The sequence below is a fragment of the Delphinapterus leucas genome, chromosome 7, assembly GCF_059928025.1.
Source record: "Delphinapterus leucas isolate spDelLeu-1000000601 "Yukka" chromosome 7, BTC_Dleu_Yukka2, whole genome shotgun sequence".
NCBI lineage: Eukaryota > Metazoa > Chordata > Mammalia > Artiodactyla > Monodontidae > Delphinapterus > Delphinapterus leucas.
In genome coordinates, this window is record NC_143135.1 from 52801712 (window position 1) to 52820232 (window position 18521).

General features: G+C 48.7%; 1 long non-coding RNA gene across 1 annotated transcript; it reads right to left on the bottom strand.

The window, feature by feature from the left end:
* Positions 1–1727: 1727 nt before the first annotated feature.
* Positions 1728–8773, bottom strand: LOC111184875 (uncharacterized). Its single transcript, XR_016393848.1, has 3 exons — positions 8406–8773; positions 5462–5555; positions 1728–3154 (listed from the first exon to the last, which is right to left on the bottom strand). It is a non-coding gene; the product is annotated as an uncharacterized LOC111184875 (long non-coding RNA).
* Positions 8774–18521: the final 9748 nt, after the last annotated feature.

Below are 18521 nucleotides of genomic sequence, written 5' to 3' on the forward strand. Positions count from 1 at the left end.
GGTGCCATGACTGCCATGGGGAGATCAAGGAAGACTCCCAGGAGGAAGTGACATGTAGGCTGCCTTGAAGGGTAAGTAGGCATTTCTTGATCAGAATAATGATTTTAATAATACCAGCTGGTCCTTCCTTTGTATTTTGCTTCTACTATGTGCCGAACACCATGTCGGTCACTTGATATATATATTTTATCCCGGCCTCCTAACAGCTTGGCTAGGTAGGGATTATTCCCATTTTACAGGTGAGATAAATGAGGCTGAGAGCCCAGTGGGGCTGAGCTGGGAAATGCTCCTAGCCAGCTGGAGAGTTGTTCTTCCTCCATGACACACAGAAAGGGCAGGAGAGGAACTGGCCAGATTTTAACAGGAAAGGTGCATAACCTCAGTCCGTATACATTGTCCAACTTAGTCCCCACAATAGCCCAGTTAGGTGGGAAGTCTTCCTACTCACACAGGTATAGTTCAGAGATGGGGAGACTGGACTAGAAGTTGGGACTCCTGGACCCAAAGCTCAGCCTGCAACAGCTTCCCCACCAGGTGGGCATGGGCAGTGAAGGAAGGCAGGGCTGAGTGTGGGGCTGTCCAGATGACACAAAGGGGGCCCTGAGGCCACCTGCCTCCATCTGGGCACAGGCGGGAGGGTGGTGGGAGGTCTGTGCTCCCACCTCACAGTGAGGGGTAGGGTTGCTGGCGTGAAGGGTGGCAAGGCAGGTGGTGGAGGTGGATAGGTCAAGGTTGGGCTGGGGCTGGACCAGCCATGTCAGCACCCTTGATGGCCCATCACAGCTCTGTGTGGAGCTTTCTTGCCACCTGGAGGCCACTGAAGGGACCTCCTTGTTATTTCCACCACTGTGCTTGTTAAAAGTCTCAGAGAGATGATGACCCTGCTGCACTGTGTGGGTCCTGGACATGAGTGCAAGTGTGGGGAGACGGGGATTAACTTTTACTGAGCACCGACTATGTGCCCTGCACTGCCGGGTACACGTGAGGGAAGCTCTTAATTCTTAGAGCTTCCCTCAGGGGTAGCTATTACCATCCCAAGTTATAGAAGAGAAAACTGGGGTTTAGAGAATAACATGACCAGCCCAAGGCCACCTAGCAGGTCAGTGACAGAGCCTGGCAAGTATGGGAGCGCAGGTCAGCTGGCTGTGGAGGAGAGAGGTGGTCGATACGCGTGAGCTCCGTGCTCCACGGTTTACAGGAGGCGGTCAGTAACCAATGGGATTCTATATAATCTTTACTCCAGTCCCTGCAGCTAAAACCTCCTTGAGAGTAGCCCTTGTCTGCCCATGCCCTGGCCACATCCCCAAACCCAGCACAACGCCTGGCACATAGGAGATGCCTAATAAATGCTCACTCAAAGGAAGTGGTCCAGTGGGTGCTTTGGTGCTTAGCAGCAGAGGCATTAGAGCCTGGCAGACCAGACTGGAATCCCAGTCCTGCCACTCCTAGCTGTGTGGCCCTGGGCCAGATACTTAACCTCCCTGAGCTTCAGTTTCCTCACTAGTAAGATGGGAATGATAATAGTAAGTACCTCATAGAGCTGTGGTGAGAATGAAATGAGGTAACCCATGGTACCTGGCAAATAATATGTGGCCGAGAAATATTAACTATTAATAAGAGAAGGTAAACAAATCAAGATCATACTGCAGAACTGGGATTTGAACCCAGATCTCCACAACTTTAAAGCCTGATTCTTTCCATCATGCCGTACAACCTGGGGGTCAGGCAGAGTGGAAGTGGTCAGGGAAGACTTCCTGGAAGAAGAGGTGCTAGAGGTTGGTAGGAAAGAGGGGAAGAGGCATTCTGGAAGAGAGGCCCAGCGTGAACAGAGATGCGGCTGCTGGAAGGGCCACGGGAGCCTGACACACAGCGAGGGGCCCAGGGGAGGGTGGGGGTGAGATAGAGGGAGGCCTGGCTGCCAGGTGCTGGGCTGAACTGCTCTGAGAGGGGCTGGGAGGAGGCGGCTGACGGGGAGACCCCGAGGTCAGTGAACGCTTTTGCAGGAGCAGAGCAGTTGGTTTTGCCACTCCCACCCCTCCAATTTCCCTCCTTTTCCCACAGCCCCCGCTTGACTTATCCCCTCCCCTGGACTTTCCTCCCTCTCCTTTTGCTCATGTGGCCTCTTCTGCTGGTATCATGCCTCCCCCCACCTCTGCCAGTGGAACCCTCCTCATCCTTCAAAGCCTATCTCAAAGGTTACCGACTCTCCAGAGACCCTTCCTGGGCCCCTGTCAGAAGCGCAGCTGCCTCTGTGCTCCCAGAGCTCTGGGGAAGCATCTCTGGGCAGCACGCACCGCATTTTCCCTCCAGGTGCTCTTGGGGGGGACTTGGTCCTTCAATACCTCTTGCTGTCACCTTTCTTCCTCTCTCTCTCTGACATGGACATGTCTGCTCATCTCCCCTACACGCCTACCACCAGTGTTTCATTTGTCGGGGGAGCACAGAGTCCACATGTCCGGGCACGAGCTGATCCACCTGGCTGTTCCAGCAAGAATTAGAAAGTGTTCTGACACTTCAAATACACCTACTGAGAAGTGGTCAGCTCTCAGACTTCCTTTTTTTTTTCATGTCATTCCTCTGTTTTGGTGTAAACCAGAGATGACAAACTCAACAGGGGAGCCAAGAGGAGGCCCAACAGGAGGGGAGGGCTAAGCTATGTTATATAACTTATCAAGACAGGAGTTTGATGCTGCAGTCAACAAATTACATTGTCAGTTTGTCAGCTGAATTCACAGTGCTGCTAGATCTCAGGTGAAATTTAGGGCACTGATCTCAGGGAGGGAATTAGAGGCCATATGGCAGGATTTGGATGATTTAGAGCACCCCCAGCTCCAGTAAATCCCCGCGCAGCACAAGCTGCCCTGCCTGAAGACCTTGAAGTGACCTTGTCTTGGAAGTTACCCTGCAAAGTGTTCTAGTTGTTTATTGCAGAGAAACAAGCCACTCCACACTTAGTGTCTTAAAATGACAATTCATTCTTTTTCACAGTTCTGCGGGTTGGCTGGGCAGTCCTTCTACTGGTCTTGTCTGGGCTCGCTCAGGTGACTGTAGCCGCTGGATGCTGGGCTCAGCTGGGATGGCTGGGCGCTGAGCCTCTCTCTTATGTGGGCCTGCGTCCCCGTCTTCTTCCTGGCACAGTGGTGGCCTCAGGATTCTGAGAGGATAAAGGCGGGAGCTAAGCCTCTGAGGCCTGGGCTCTGCAGCTTATATCATGTCGCTTCCATCACATCCTGTTGGTCAAAGCAAGTCACGAGGCCAGCCTGGATTCGAGGGGTGAAAAAGAGACTTCACGTCTGGATGGAAAGAGCAGCGAAATATCATGGGCGTGATTTCAATCTACCCCGCAGGGGGAGGCCAAGTCTCTTCACACACCAATCCCATTGTCTCCAGTCCCATAACTGGGATTAGACACTTTCCTGTCTCAGAAGACTAGTTCCAGAGTCAGATGGGGGAGGAGGAAGCAGCCACATCAGAAGAATTGCAAGATTTTGCTAATTTATATCACCAAGAAGTCTGGATAATATATGTGGGAATGTTTTCTGTGGGTGCTAGTTCATGGAGGCAGGAACACAGTTTTCACTGGGCTGGATTTATTAATATGGGTACATTTACCTAAGATTCTAGAGTCAGTGTGCCAGTTTGAGCAGCTAGGAGTGGTTTTCATTGTTTGCTTAGCTGGTTGACTGAAACCTGGATTCAACTGAGGCCTATGCTTAATTGATATTGAAATGCCAGAATTCCTTGCTTTAACATAGAGGAAGGAATCCAGTGCTAAGGCAGGGAGCAATGTTGATGTGGATTTACCCTGTGTGACCCACTCACATACTCCCAAGCCAAGTTGCACACTCCCGACTTCCTCTTATAGGGCCTGGAGGAAATTCCCTTCACCAAGGCATGAAGAAACATGTTAGTGAGGGGAGCATCTCTGAAACATGATGCAGTACTTGTTCCCTGCAGGCTAGGGATACTAGTGAAAGACACTGCCACAGAAATGGGCTCCATGATTTTAGTGGAAATGATGGGATCCCAGGGGAGCAGAGCACAGACAGCAGCACTTGGCCATCTGGGACGTCAGATGCCAAGTGGTACTCAGAATGGTCTAACCCACAGATGTCTTTAGCAAAGACTAATTGTTTAAGGGCCAAATAGGACCAAAGGGACCAAATGGATAGGCAGCCTCGAAGTCCTCCTTAATGTATAACAGAAACAACAAAGCAAAACAACAAACAAAACCCTCCAGGCCTGGTAGCAGAAGCCTGATTTGACCCGCTATGAAAGAGAACTTTGGTCCCTCACCCAAAGCCCCTTGAATGGAAGAGAGGTCAGTACCCTTCAGAGCGGCCCCTTCAATAGCACCCCAGATACATACTGTAAATCTTCCTTTTAGCAGCCTACCTTCCACAAAGGGCCCTAGGCCATTTGCCAGAGAACTGTGCTCTGTGAAAGGAAAATACACAGGCTTTTCAGGGATTAGCAGACCTTGAGCTTGTCTAATGCTAATTCCTGAGGACACAGAAAGCCACTGTGTAGAGGCTCAGGTGCATCAGGTGACAACTGGAGCTTTGACTCAAGTCCAGGCATGGTGCCTGGACTCATCCTGCAATTGTATTTTTAGTTTCAGGGTGTATAATTGAAATTTACAGCACACATGAGCCTCTAGACCTGTGGAATAAGGGCCATTATGGTAGAAAGGGCCAAGTGGAAGCTTCTGGAACTTTTTCTTTTTACCAATCAATAAACTGGTACAGATCTGGGAGAATCGCAGAAATTTGTGCCCTCATCAAAACTTGAGAGATGTAGGCTGGTTTCTATTACATCCTACTTAATTTACTTCTTTGGTCTGTGCAGGAGGCACAGGTCTTGGAGAATGACAGCGAATTATCATAAGCTTACTCAGGTGATTCCAGCAGCTACTATTCTAGGTATGGTCTTTTTATGGGAGCAAATATACATATATTTTGTTACTTAATATGAAACTATTTATCTGAGAAAGCATTTTTTTTTTAAACTTCCTCTGCGGCAAATACCAGCAGCAGCTTTCTCTTTCTTGGCAGGGACAGCAATACAGCTTTCTCATCTTGTCTTGAAACTCCCCAAGTCTCTGATTCTCTGTTACAATGTAACCTGTGGGGATTTTGACCATCCTCCCATAACACACAACATCATACTTGTCTACTACACTGATTACATCATGTTCCTAGGATTCAGAGAGTGGAAAGTAGCAGGTACTTTAGATGCACTGATAAGATACAAATTGTGCTGAGAATGGGAGATGAATCCCATAAGAACATAGGGCCCTGCCCCCTGAGTGAAGTTTCTGGGTGTTCAGTGGTCTGGATTGTGCCAGGAAACATATATTAGTCAGGGTTCTCCAGAGAAACAGAATCAATAGAAGATACAGCTACAGATATGTGTATATAGAGATAGATACAAAGAGATGTATTATAAGGAATTGACTCACAGGATTATGGAGGCTGAGAAGTCTCGGGATCTTCTGTTTATAAGCTGGAGACCTAGGAGAGCCAGTGGTATAGTTCCAGTCCAAGTTTGAAGTTCTGAAAAGCAGGAGAGCTGATGGTGTTTAGTTCCAGCCTTAAGGCAGGGGAAGACCAATGTCCTAGCTTGAAGACAGCCAGGCAGAGAGCAAATTCTCCCTTACTCAGCCTTTTATTCTATTTCAACAAATTAGATGAGGCCCACCCACACTGGGGAGGCCAATCTGCTTTACTCAGTCTACAGATCCAACGTTAATCTCATTCCTTACAAACACACCCAGAATAATGTTTGACCAAATATCTTGGCACCCAATGGCCCAGTCAAGTTGACACATAAAATTGTCACATCCGAAAAGTGAAAGGAATTTGCTGTTTTCTGTCCCTAGTGGTAAGAAAGAAGCACACTCGTTGGGCTTCTGTGTATTTTGGTGGCAATGTATGTCACATTTTGGTGTTCCGCTCTGATTTATGGAGTAACTAGTAAGGCTGCCAGGTTTGAGTGGAGCCCAGAGCAAGAGGAGGCTTCCAGGTGTCCAGGCTGGAGGGGAGGCAGCTCTTGCTCATAGCCCTGATGACCCAGCAGATTCAAAGGTGATTCAGGTATCTGCAGCAGATGGGGGTGACGTCTGAGCCTGTGGCAAACCCCGAGAAAAGAACCGCAATGGAGTACCTAGGAGTTAGGAGCAAAGCCAGGCACCCCTTGGCAAGCAATTTTCCTCCTTTTGAGGAAGAGCTCTTGGCTGGCTGCTGGGCCTGCTGAGAATGGTCCTTGTGTGGGGGGCACCAGCAACTATGAAAAATTAATGCCTGTCACACACAATCTTCTCTTTTTTCAGGAATACTTGGGGTATATGTGCCCAGTGATTGCTTCCTGGAATATCAGTGAATCATGCGTCAGGTATGATAATACATGATTTCTCCCCTTTTAAAGTCCCCCATTTACTGGAATTGGGTTTCTGTTCCCTCCACTCCAGAGACTCTGCAAATGCCAGGTTCACCAGTGATCTCCTCATTGTTAGTGCAACGGATACTTTAAAAAATTATTTTGGAAATATGGAAAATTTCAAATGTGCATGAAAGTTGAGAGAATAGTGTAAACTTCCAAGTACCCATCACAAAACTTCAATATGTATTGACATTTTACCCATTTTGTTCAATGGACATTTTTAATAATCCATCTCATAGGGAAGCACTCATGTCTCTGATCCTGTTGACCCGTTCCCCTTGATGCTTTCTCCAAGGTGACAATCTTCTCCAGTTCTCTTCTGACCTCTCTGCTGCGCTGTGGCAGGCTCCACTCGGGGCCTCCTTCCTCTCCTGTCCCTTAAATGTTGGTGTTTCCTAAAGCTCTGTCTTGCATCGTTCTCTCACTTTCCACACTCTCCTTGGGTAAATGCACCCTTTCTTATGGCCTCACATAACTTCCCAGGGCTAGTGAGGCCCACATTTTAATGAGGTCCCCATCTCTACCTTCATCCTAGACCCTGTCCCAGGTTGAGGCCACTATATCCAGAAGCCTCCTAGATACAAAGCATCTCCCACTCAACATGTACCAAACTGAGTTCATCCTCCTGCCCAAACCTTCCGTTTCCTGTTTTCCTATTCATCCACTCAACACATAGTTATTACATATCTATTGGGTGTGTAGGCAAGAATGGAAGATTCTGTAATAGGCAAAGAAATCACTGCTATAATAAAAACGATGGACAAGAACAAGTGTTGACAAGAATGTGGAGAAACTAGAACGTTCATATGTTGCTGGTGAGAATATAAGACGGTGCAGCCCTTGCCCCCCAAGAATCAGGTCTAAGCTCACAGAGGATGTTAAACTGGATGGGCTGAGATGGAGAGGGGGGAAAAGTGCAGGTGCTTTCATGGATGAGGGGGTAGACTGGCCTGACTTGGGAATGGGGGTGTGTAGAAAGGGCAGGGAGCTGGGGGGTCTGGATTATGGGGCCTCTGAGGGATGGGCTCAGATGTGGATGGCTACAGGAGTATCTGGGGAATGGCATTAACACCACACAACCTGGGCAGGCTTTGGGAGCTCCGTAGCCAAACATGGTGCAGGGGGTGTGGGGCTGCCAGTGCCCCTCTGGCTGGGCTGGGGCAGCCATAGTGACAACCTATGTGTCTTCTCAGGATGGCCTAAGCCTCCTGGACCTAGGGACAGGGTGAGGCTCTAGGAAAATGACTAATATTAGAGTTCCTGCCAACCCTGGCAGTGAGAGGAGGGGCTCCAACTTGATTTAATTTGATTTATCAGAATAAAGAAATGCCTCATTTCTTACACCCTGAGTGCCATCATGTAATTCACATACAGAATTACAAACTGTGATATATGTGACGTAAGAGGGGGTGGCCATAGAGAAAAGAAGGCAGATTCACCATTTATTTAGCTGGTAGAGGGCGCAGGTCTTAGTGACGGATTGGAAGTGGGGGGCTGGAAATTGGTGCAAAAAAATATTTCCAGGTTTCGGACTGAGAATGGCGTGCATTCCCCATCCCCTTCCTCTAGGTGATCCATCCTCGCCACGACAAAGACAAAGACTACGGAAGGTGCCGCTGCAGTACGACTTGGCCCCATGGTCTACCCTGAATCCGCACGCACCGCCTCCTCACTACACAAAAATGCCAAAAAGTGCCCAGGCAGTGCGGGGGTGCCCCCGGCAGGTGTTCAGGGCGGGGATCACAGCGCGAGAGGAGTAAAATCGCAGTATTTCCCTGGATCCGCCACCAGGGGCTCCAGCGAGGCCTCAGCCCAGCTCCAAGAGGGCCCCCCAGACCCGCCTTCGGGGGGCGCGCGCCCGCGGGTCCCCAGGCTTCTCTAGCCAGCCCGCTCCCAGGCCCTGGCCCGACCCCGCGCCGAGAAGCTCCGGCAACTGGGCCCGGAGCCCAGACGGGGAAACTGACCTGGCCGCACGGACAAGACGGTGTGCGCGTGCGAGGACGGCCGCGGCTGGGGACTGGGGCTCAGCGCCGCCCGCCCGGGGGGCATGTCGGATCCCCAGCTGTCAGATTCAGAGCCGGGAGCCTGGTTAAGGGCTCTTGGGCGGAGCCTGGGCATCTTCGGGATCCGAGTTTCGGATGCCGGCGCGCTTCCGAGGCCGCTCCGCGGGGAAGGGGCGCCACCCTCTCCTCCTTCCCTCAGGCAGCCGCGTCTGGGTGGGGTTACTGGCCGCGGCCCGCCGGGGTCCTTTATCTGGATTCGCCAGGCCGCCGAGGGGCGGGATTGAGAGGGGTGGAGACGACGCGTGCTGGGGAGGGGCTGGGAAATGGCTGCAGCTGGGAAGAACCAGGCTTAGGATGAAGTCTGCATCTGAGAAGGGCCAAGAGCATCTAGCTCATTTCCCGCCTTTCGCCGCCCCAGCCCAGGGCGGGGGCCTGAGCCGACCACCTCCGTCACTGGGCCTTCTTCCAATGCAGTAGAGAGCTGGGCGTGATGCAGGTGAGGCGGTGGCCTAGCAGCTCAATCCTGAGCTGGAGGTTTTCTGCCTCAGTATCACCTCTTATCATCAGAGCCACTTTATCATCAGGAGGAAATTGAGGTGGCTGGCGCTGGGCTGGAGGTCGACCTGCTTCCGCCACCGCCGCCTCTCGGTCATCTGCACTGTCTCCCTCAGCTTTGGACCCTGGGCATCGCTCTCCTTATTGAATCACTCCTGGCACCGCAGGCCCTGGTCTCTCCTTACAGCTTTGGGCGAGACCTTCCTCAGCTTTCTTTGTGCCCTTCTCTTCCTACCTTTAAAAAGTCACCAGAGCCTTGGGCTGGGCCCACTTCTCTTTCCATTCTGACAGTGTCCCTGAGGGAGCTCAGCCTCCCCATGTGGGGCTGACCCCCACACCTTGTTTCCAGGCAGCTCTCTCTTCAGAGGGAGCCCTGGTAGCCAATGGCTTTCTGGACATTTGCCCCTGGATGTTGCCCATCACAGAGAGAGCACCATCTATGTGGCCCGTGGGAATGTGTGTGTCATGGGACCAGGTGTGTGGGTCAGAGGGAGAACTGAAAGGAGGGGCGCGGTGTCTGTACACAATACTTCTTTAGCCTCAGCGTGGTCTTTTCTTATCTGCAGGGCCCTATTAGAATTCATATAGCAGCAAACTCTGTGTTGGGTGAGCCAGGAAGAATCCTCATGGGGTGTGTGTGTGTGTGTGTGTGTGTGTGTGTGTGTGTGTGTTTATAGAGGTGGCTTGTGGGGCAGAAAACACTGGTGCTGTTGGGAGTGGGGTGAGGAGGCGGGACTGGGGCCTGTTGCTCAGAAAACGTCACCATTTGGAAGTCATCAGTACTTCCTGTGATTTCTCTGTTAGAACCAAGCTGAGCTTCTTAAAAAAGAGACCTTTAAAAGGGGTTAGTGTTCATAATGGGTCTCAAAGGTCTTAAAGGGGTAGGAGTGTTTTGTTCCTTGGGAGCCAGCTTTGGTGGGGTCAACAGGTGGAGCTCTCCCCACACCCCCAGGCCCCTGAGGGCTCTGGGTTTTAAAGGGGAGGCTACTGTGACCCACACCAGTGGGATCCTAGCAGGACCCATCTCTGAGCAAGGCTGAGCCTTAGCCCCCAGCCTTCTTCCCAGTAACACGCTCACAGCCTACAGGACTGACTCCCTGACTCCCTCCCTGAGGTCCTGGGGTTCAGAAAACTGGTCACCCCTCCCTGGTCTCCGTTGTCTGCCCCAGGGGCCTGCTACACCCTTTGGTCAGACCCTCATGAAAATCAGGTTTCTTTGATTCAAGGACTTCCAGAGGGGGCTTACCCTGGCCCTCCCAGCCACATCCATGATACCCCTTCCTACCCCTGCTGCCCGGGCTGTCTCTACTTCATAGCCATTTTCTCTGAGAAGCCTTCCTGGATGCCCCTACTAGATTTTCTTTCTTCACTGTCCTCTCAAAGCCAGGCCTTTAGCTGTCCTAGGGCCTCATCCCACGCCACCTTTTATTGTCATAAGACTGGAACTTCTGTGCCACAGTGACCTCATGCCCAGCACTGAGCAAGGCACAAAGTGAGTGCTAAGGACAAGTCAACCGCAGGCATGAATGAGTGGGGGACTTCAGGCGTTGTTTTAAAAGCCCTGGCTGAGCTGTCCTGGATACTGAATGAGGACCAGCAAATGTTAGGTTCTGCCCTCATGAGTGTCCTGGGACCCTTCTGATCAGAGGCCTGGTTTACTCAAGAAGCATGACCTCCGGAGGATCTTTAGGACTGAGCCCTTGGCAAACAGCTGTCATCCAGGATTATCCTGGGCCAGCTGGGTCCCTGCTCCCGTTTCCTCTGCAGGTTTCAACTCTGAACAGTCAGCTTGCTGCAGTTTGGTACCTGTTGGGTACCTAGGCTTTCATGGAAACTGACCTGTGAAATAATAGAGCTCTTAAAACCCTCGAAATTTCCTGGGTTCTAGCAGTGTCTTTTGTTTTAATGAGGGGACTCTTGGTGGCTTCTGGATCACTTCAGGATGGGGGCTGGTCACCAGAAAGACCAAGTCACGATTAGAAGCTTGGAATTTTCAGCCCCACCTTCCATCCCCTGGGAAGGGGAGAGGGGCTGGAGATTGAGTTAATCATTGATTATGCCAGCATGATGAAACCTTCATAAAAATCCCCAAAGTTTGAGGTTCAGAGAGCTTCTGGGTTGCTGGAGGCACTGGCAGGATGGTGTGCTTGGCAAGGGCAGGGAGGCTCCGTGCCCCTTCCCCTATACCTTACCCTATGCATCTCTTCCATCTGGATGTATTCTTTAACCTTTGAGGATAAATCAGTAAACATAAGTACGTGTTTCCCAGAGTTCTGTGAGCCATTCTAGCAAATTATTGAACCCAAGCAGGGAGTTGTGGGAATGCTGATTTATAGCAAGTCAGTCAGAACTACAAGCGATAGCCTGGGACTTGCAATTGGCATCTGAAGTTGGGGGGGGCGGGGGGACAGTCCTGTGGGACTGAGCCCTTCACCTGTGGGAGCTGACGCCGTCTCTAGGTAGATAGCGTCAGAATTGATTTCAATGTAGGGCCCCCCAGTTGGTGTTAGATAATTGCTTGATGTGAGGGACCTCCTCCCCCCCCACCCCCCCCCAACCACCTCTGGTGTCAGAAGTGAAGTGTGGTCACAGTGTGAGAGTAAAAGGGAAACACATGTGTGTCCCGCCCACACCCTCACGATGGGGTCCTGTCCTCAGTCTCCAAGCAACTCCCACTCACTCCCATCTCATACCGACAGCTCACAGGAGCTGGGAATTTCTCAGATGGCCCGGATGGATGAATGCAGAGCCCTGAATGCCCACCCTGAAATGTGCATGGCGCGCGCGCACACACACACACACACACACACACACACACTCAAATGAAGCCAGACAGGGAGAGAGACACTGCTGAGCCAGAGGGACAAGTTTTATTAGATTCCAGCAAGACTATACAATACGTGTTTCATGCAGATTAAATAAGTGTCTTTGCTGCCCCTGAGAGGGAGCATTTTCATTGCTAGCTCCTTCTTTGGCATGTCAAGGGGTGAGTGTCAAGGAGAATTCTCAACATATTCTGCATAGGGGACAGTTGGGATCATGACTGGGGGTGGAGGTGATACAGTGGGCAGCTGAGGGCTCCTGAGACCTTGAATCTTCAGAGGCTCAGGGACCACAGGACCTTGGTCCTTTGCTGGTGGTGGCACCAGAGGACCTTGATCTTTCAGAGGCACTGGGGGTATAGGAACTTGATTCTTCACAGGCTCTGGGACCACGGGGCCTTGATCCTTGACTAGTTCTGGACCTTGATTCTTTACAGGTTCTGCAATTACAGCATCGTGATCCTTTAGAAGCTCTGGGGCCCCTCCACCTTGATCTTTGACTGGCTCTGGGACCACTAAACCTTGATTCTTTACAGACTCAGAGAGCACAGAAACTTCATTCTTCACAGGTGCTATGACCATGGCACTTTGATCCTGCGGTTGCTCTGGGACCATAGGACCTTGATCCTTGACAAGTGCTGGGCACATGGGGCCTTTACCCACAGGTTCAGGGGCCATGGGGCCTTGATTCTTGACAGGTGCTTGGACCCCAGGGCCTTGATCCTTGACAGGTGCTGGGGCCATGGGGCCTTGATCCTTCAGAAGCTCTGGTACCACGGAACCTTGATCTTTAACTCTTGCTGGAACCATAGGACTTTGATTCTCTAGAGGCACTGGGGCCAAGGAATCTTGGTCCTTGACTGGTGCTGAGATCACAGAACCTTCACCCTTTAAAGGCTCAGGGACCACGTGATCTTGATCCTTAACTGATGCAGGGACTATGGGACCTAGATCCTTCAGAGACCCCGGGACCACAGGAACTTGATCCTTCAGAGGCTCTGGGACTGTGGGGTCTTGACCCTTTGAAGGCTTTTGGATCACAGGACCTTGATCTTTCAGAGGCCCAGGGCCCACGGGACCTTGATCTTTGTCTGGCTCTGTGGTTACAGGACCTTGACTCTTACGTGAATCACTGGTGGGTTCGACCTTGTTCCTGCAGAGGAGAGAGAGGTGGTCACTGTGAGGGCCAGTGCTCAGGCCAGGGACAGGGCAGAGCACAGATTGCCTGATAAGTCTTGGCCTAGCGGAGGCTGGGCAGGGCAGCTCTTGCTGGAGAGTCAGGAGGAGAACCTGATCTCCACGTCCTTAGTACAGAATGTGGGGCTGGGTGGGGAGTAGGCTTGGGAATTGGTCATTCAATGTGCTTGCCAATTGATTATAACCTGCGCGTGGCATGGAGGGCAGTCCCCGGGTGACAGCGGCAGCACCGCAGCGGGACTCAGAGTCCTCCAGTGAGCGTCCTAGCAGCCTGTCCACCCCACACTCTACAGGCCACGCTTCCTTCCTCCAGAATATCTGGGCCCATCCTGGGGGCCCATCTTAGCTATCCTCTCAGAGGATCCTACAGGCTAGGGTACTCCTGTTCTCAGGGCCTTCCCAGACTCCTTCCCTCCCCAACCCCCTAGTTAAGTGCTGAGTGGGGAGGGGCAAAGGGTCCAAGGCATGCATGAAAGAAAGAGGGAATGTTCCTCTTCCCCACCTCCCTGAAAAGGGAAAACGTAAAGACGTATTTTATCACCGACATTGCTTACAACAGCCAGCCGGCCGGGGTGACAATAAAAAGCAGACCAGCTTTTAACTGGTTTTATTACTGCTTTTAAATTCTCTATAAACAATGCTCCCCATTGTCGCCTGTATCACATTTGGTAGGTGACTGGCTGGGACTCCCCGTTCAGGCAGTGAAGAGGCCCTGCTCCCCTCGCTCCGTCCCCACTCTGGCTCCCTCTACTCTCCCTGGGCCCTTGGCCTCACTTACTCCAAGGCTCTGGGGCTGATTTCCCGGCAACCAAGAGTCCAGGCCTCTCATCAGAACCCTCACAGGCTGCTCCACCTGCCTCACTGTGGACCCCCGCCCCACCTCTCAGCCCACCCACATCATGGAGAGCAGGTGACATCACTGACACCAAGGGCGAACGTTGCCACACTCAGACCACCCCAGTCAAGATGAGCGTGCACCCTCCTGCCCTGCAGGCTGGGCTCAGACACTGTCACAAGCCCATGCACACTTACAGCACATTCTACTTTCCAAATCACTTCTTTCCAAAGCTCATTTCAGCAACCCAGCAATCCTGTGGAGCTCGAAGGGACGATTTATTACCCTTACTTGTATGATATACAGATGAAGAAACTGAGGTCGAGTGGGCAAGTGATACGGGAAGTGAGGGGACCTGCATGGACTGTAAATTCTGGGTCTTTCCACTCCTGGGGCCTGTGCTCCTTCCCTTATAGCACCTGCCACATAGTAGGTGCTCAATCTTGGTCGTTATTATTACTCTTTTACACGTTGCAGTCAAGTCTTTATGCTTAAAATCATTTCAGTATTTTAACAGTTCCTATAGTTTAAAGCTGGTCCAGTAAGACTTCTACTTGGTAACACTTTCTTAGCTCATTATGGTTTCGTCTCTCTGGGCCCCAAGTGTGTCGTCTATTTCATTGGGTAAAATGATATTGACTCAGAAATTTATGATGATGAGAAATTATGTACATAGAGCACCTTGTACCATATTACTATGTAATATTATAATTATTTTTCTATTTACTTACACACATCTGGACTATTTTTATTCTGACATGTCATCCTGACCCAGAAGCTTTTTACTGTATTTAGCACCTTGAGCCCTTAGGAACTGACATCTCTCAGCAGAGTACACAGTGCCCCAGGCAGCCTGTCCATCCAGTCCCTCTTGATGTCTCTGAGCATCACAGTGGACAGAGAGGGGCCGGGGTGGCTTGCTGGTTCAGCACATCACAGAGCACAGCTGTCCTGGCCACGTGAACCCAGCTGGCTGCCATCAGTAGGACCTTAGTGTCTGTGGAGGGAGCCAGGCAAGGCCACGAAAAACATGCAGAACCCAAGCATGGCATTAAAATACCTCTAATACCTGGTGGTTGGCCAGAAAGGAAAAATAAAAACCTAATTCAGAATAGAATCCAGCAGGACACTGATTAGATGAATCCTATCTGCAAGCGAACAACTTGGGTAGAGTCATCCTGAAAGGGGTGATGAAGCTGAGACAGGAGACAAAAGAGGTGACCAGGGCTTATCTTGATCTCAGGAGCTTGGGTTGCAAAACCTATCCCATTGGCAGGACATGGACTCAGTGTCCCCTGCTGGCATGGAGATTTAAAAGAGGGCCAGACCCACAGCATGGGGTGCAAAGTATAGTTTCCCGATGTTTGGGGCACTGGCTCCCATGCCCTGCCTCATTTTTCTGAATGAGCATTCTCATGAACTAACCTTAAATTTGCTCAGATATACACCCCTATGTTGCTCTGGTTAGTAAACTTGTTTCCTTAGTAAGTGTCTTTAATCATGGAAAGTTTTAGAAAAAAGATTAGAAATGATAAATTAAATCAAATCTATATATTACCTTTTTTGGGTATTAAATTTAGGAAAAATTTGTGTAGATTTAGTTTGAAAGTATTTGTAATGTTTAAAATAATTTGGCATATTATATCTAACAGATTAGCTTTGTGATTCCTATAAAAAAGGTGTAATTTAATAATTAATTTAGACTTGATTTTAAGTTGAAAGATATAAGTTAACTGTCCTGAAGCTCTCATACTGTAAAGAAGCCAAGTCTGGACTTTTGGAAAAGCCACTTGGAAAGGCCATATGGAGAGAGCAAGAGGTACCCAGCCAGCTCCCAGCTGCTCTAACCCCGAGCCGTTCAACTCACCCCACTTGATACATTGGAAATTTTAGGCAAGGCCGTGTGGCTGACAGGGTCTTGGTGCTCTGGCCGGGTGTCAGGCCTGTGCCTCTGAGGTGGGGGAGCCGAGTTCAGGACATTGGTCTACCAGAGACCTCCCAGCTCCATGTAACATCAAACGGCAAAAGCTCTCCCAGAGACTTCCATCTCAATGCTGAGACCCAGCTCCACTCAATGACCAGCAAGCTACAGTGCTGGACACCCCATGCCAAACAACTAGCAAGACAGGAACACAACCCCACCCATTAGCAGAGAGGCTGCCTAAAATCAGAATAGGGTCACAGACACCCCAAAACACACCACCGGACATGGTCCTGCTCACCAGAAAGATCCAGCCTCATCCACCAGAACACAGGCACCAGACCCTCCTGCATGAAGCCTATACAACCCACTGAACCAACCTTAGCTGCTGGAGACAGACACCAAAAACAACGGGAACTACGAACCTTCAGACTGCGAAAAGGAGACCCCAAACACAGTAAGTTAAGCAAAATGAGAAGACAGAGAAACACACAGCAGATGAAGGAGCAAGGTAAAAACCCATCAGACCAAACAAATGAAGAGGAAATAGGCAGTCTACCTGAAAAAGAATTCAGAGTAATGAGAGTAAAGACGATCCAAAATCTTGGAAATAGAATGGAGAAAATATAAGAAACATTTAACAAGGACCTAGAAGAACTAAAGAGCAAACAAACGATGATGAACAACACAATAAATGAAATCAAACATTTTCTAGAAGGAATCAATAGCACAATAACCGAGGCAGAAAAACGGATAAGTGACCTGGAAGATAAAATAGTGGAAATAACTACTGCAGAGCAGAATAAAGAAAAAAGAATGAAAAGAATTGAGGACAGTCTTAGTGATTTCTGGGACAACATTAAACTCACTGATATTCGAATTATAGGGGTCCCAGAAGAAGAAGAGAAAATAAAAGGACTGAGAAAATATTTGAAGAGATTATAATTGAAAACTTCCCTAATATGGAAAAGAAATTGTCAATCAAGTCCAAGAAGCACAGAGAGTCCCATACAGGATAAATCCGAGGAGAAACACACCAAGACACATATTAATCAAACTATAAACAATTAAATACAAAGAAAAAAATATTAAAAGCAGCAAGGGAAAAACAACAAATAACATGCAAGGGAATCCCCATAAGGTTAACAGCTGATCTTTCAGTAGAAACTCTGCAAGCCAGAAGGGACTGGCAGGACATAGTTAAAGTGATGAAAGGGAAAAACATACAACCAAGATTACTCTTCCCAGCAAGGATCTCTTTCAGATTAAACAGAGAAATTAACACCTTTACAGACAAGCAAAAGCTAAGAGAATTCAGCACCACCAAACCAGCTTTACAACAAATGCTAAAGGAACTTCTCTAGGCAGGAAACACAAGAGAAGGAAAAGACCTACAATAACAAACTCAAAGCAATTAAGAAAATGGTAATAGGAACATACATATCAATAATTACTTTAAATGTAAATGGATTAAATGCTCCCACCAAAAGACATTAGACTGGCTGAATGGATACAAAAACAAGACCCATAAATATGCTGTCTACAAGCGACCCACGTCAGACCTAGGGACACATACAGACTGAAAGTGGGGGGAAAAAGATATTCCATGTAAATGGAATTCAAAAGAAAGCTGGAGTAGCAAGTCTCATATCAGACAAAATAGACTTTAAAATTAAAACTATTACAAGAGACAAAGAAGGACACTACATAATGATCAAGGGATCAATCCAAGAAGAAGAAGATATAACAGTTGTAAATATTTATGCACCCGACATAGGAGCACATCAATACATAAGGAAAATGCTAACAGCTGTAAAAGGGGAAATCAACAGTAACACAATCATAGTAGGGGACTTTAACACCCCACTTTCACCAATGGACAGATCATCTAAAATGAAAATAAATAAGGAAACACAAGCTTTAAATGATACATTAAACAAGATGGACTTAATTGATATTTATAGGACATTCCATCCAAAAACAGAAGAATACACTTTCTTAAATGCTCATGGAACATTCTCCAGGATAGATCATATCTTGGGTCACATATCAAGCCTTGGTAAATTTAAGAAAATCAAGTATCTTTTCCGACCACAACGCTGAGACTAGATATCAATTACAGGAAAAAAACTGTAAAAAATACAAACACATGGAGGCTACACAATGCGCTACTAAATAACCAAGAGATCACTGAAGAAATCAAAGAAGAAATCAAAAAATACCTAGAAACAAATGGCAATGAAAACACGACGACCCAAACCCATGGGATGCAGCAAAAGCAGTTCTAAGAGGGAATTTTATAGCAATACAATCCTACCTCAAGAAATAAGAAACATCTCAAATAAACAACCTAACCTTACACCTAAAGCAATTAGATAAAGAACAAAAAAACTCCAAGGTTAGCAGAGGGAAAGAAGTCATAAAGATCAGATCAGAAATGAAGGAAAAAGAAATGAAGGAAACAGTAGCAAAGATTAATAAAACTAAAAGCTGGTTCTTTGAGAAGATAAACAAAATTGATACACCATTAGCCAGACTCATCAAGAAAAACGGGGAGAAGACTCAAATCAATAGAATTAGAAATGAAAAAGGAGAAGTAACAACTGACACTGCAGAAATACAAAGGATCATGAGAGATTACTACAAGCAACTATATGTCAATAAAATGGACAATCTGGAAGAAATGAACAAATTCTTAGAAAAGCACAACCTTCTGAGACTGAACCAGGAAGAAATAGAAAATATAA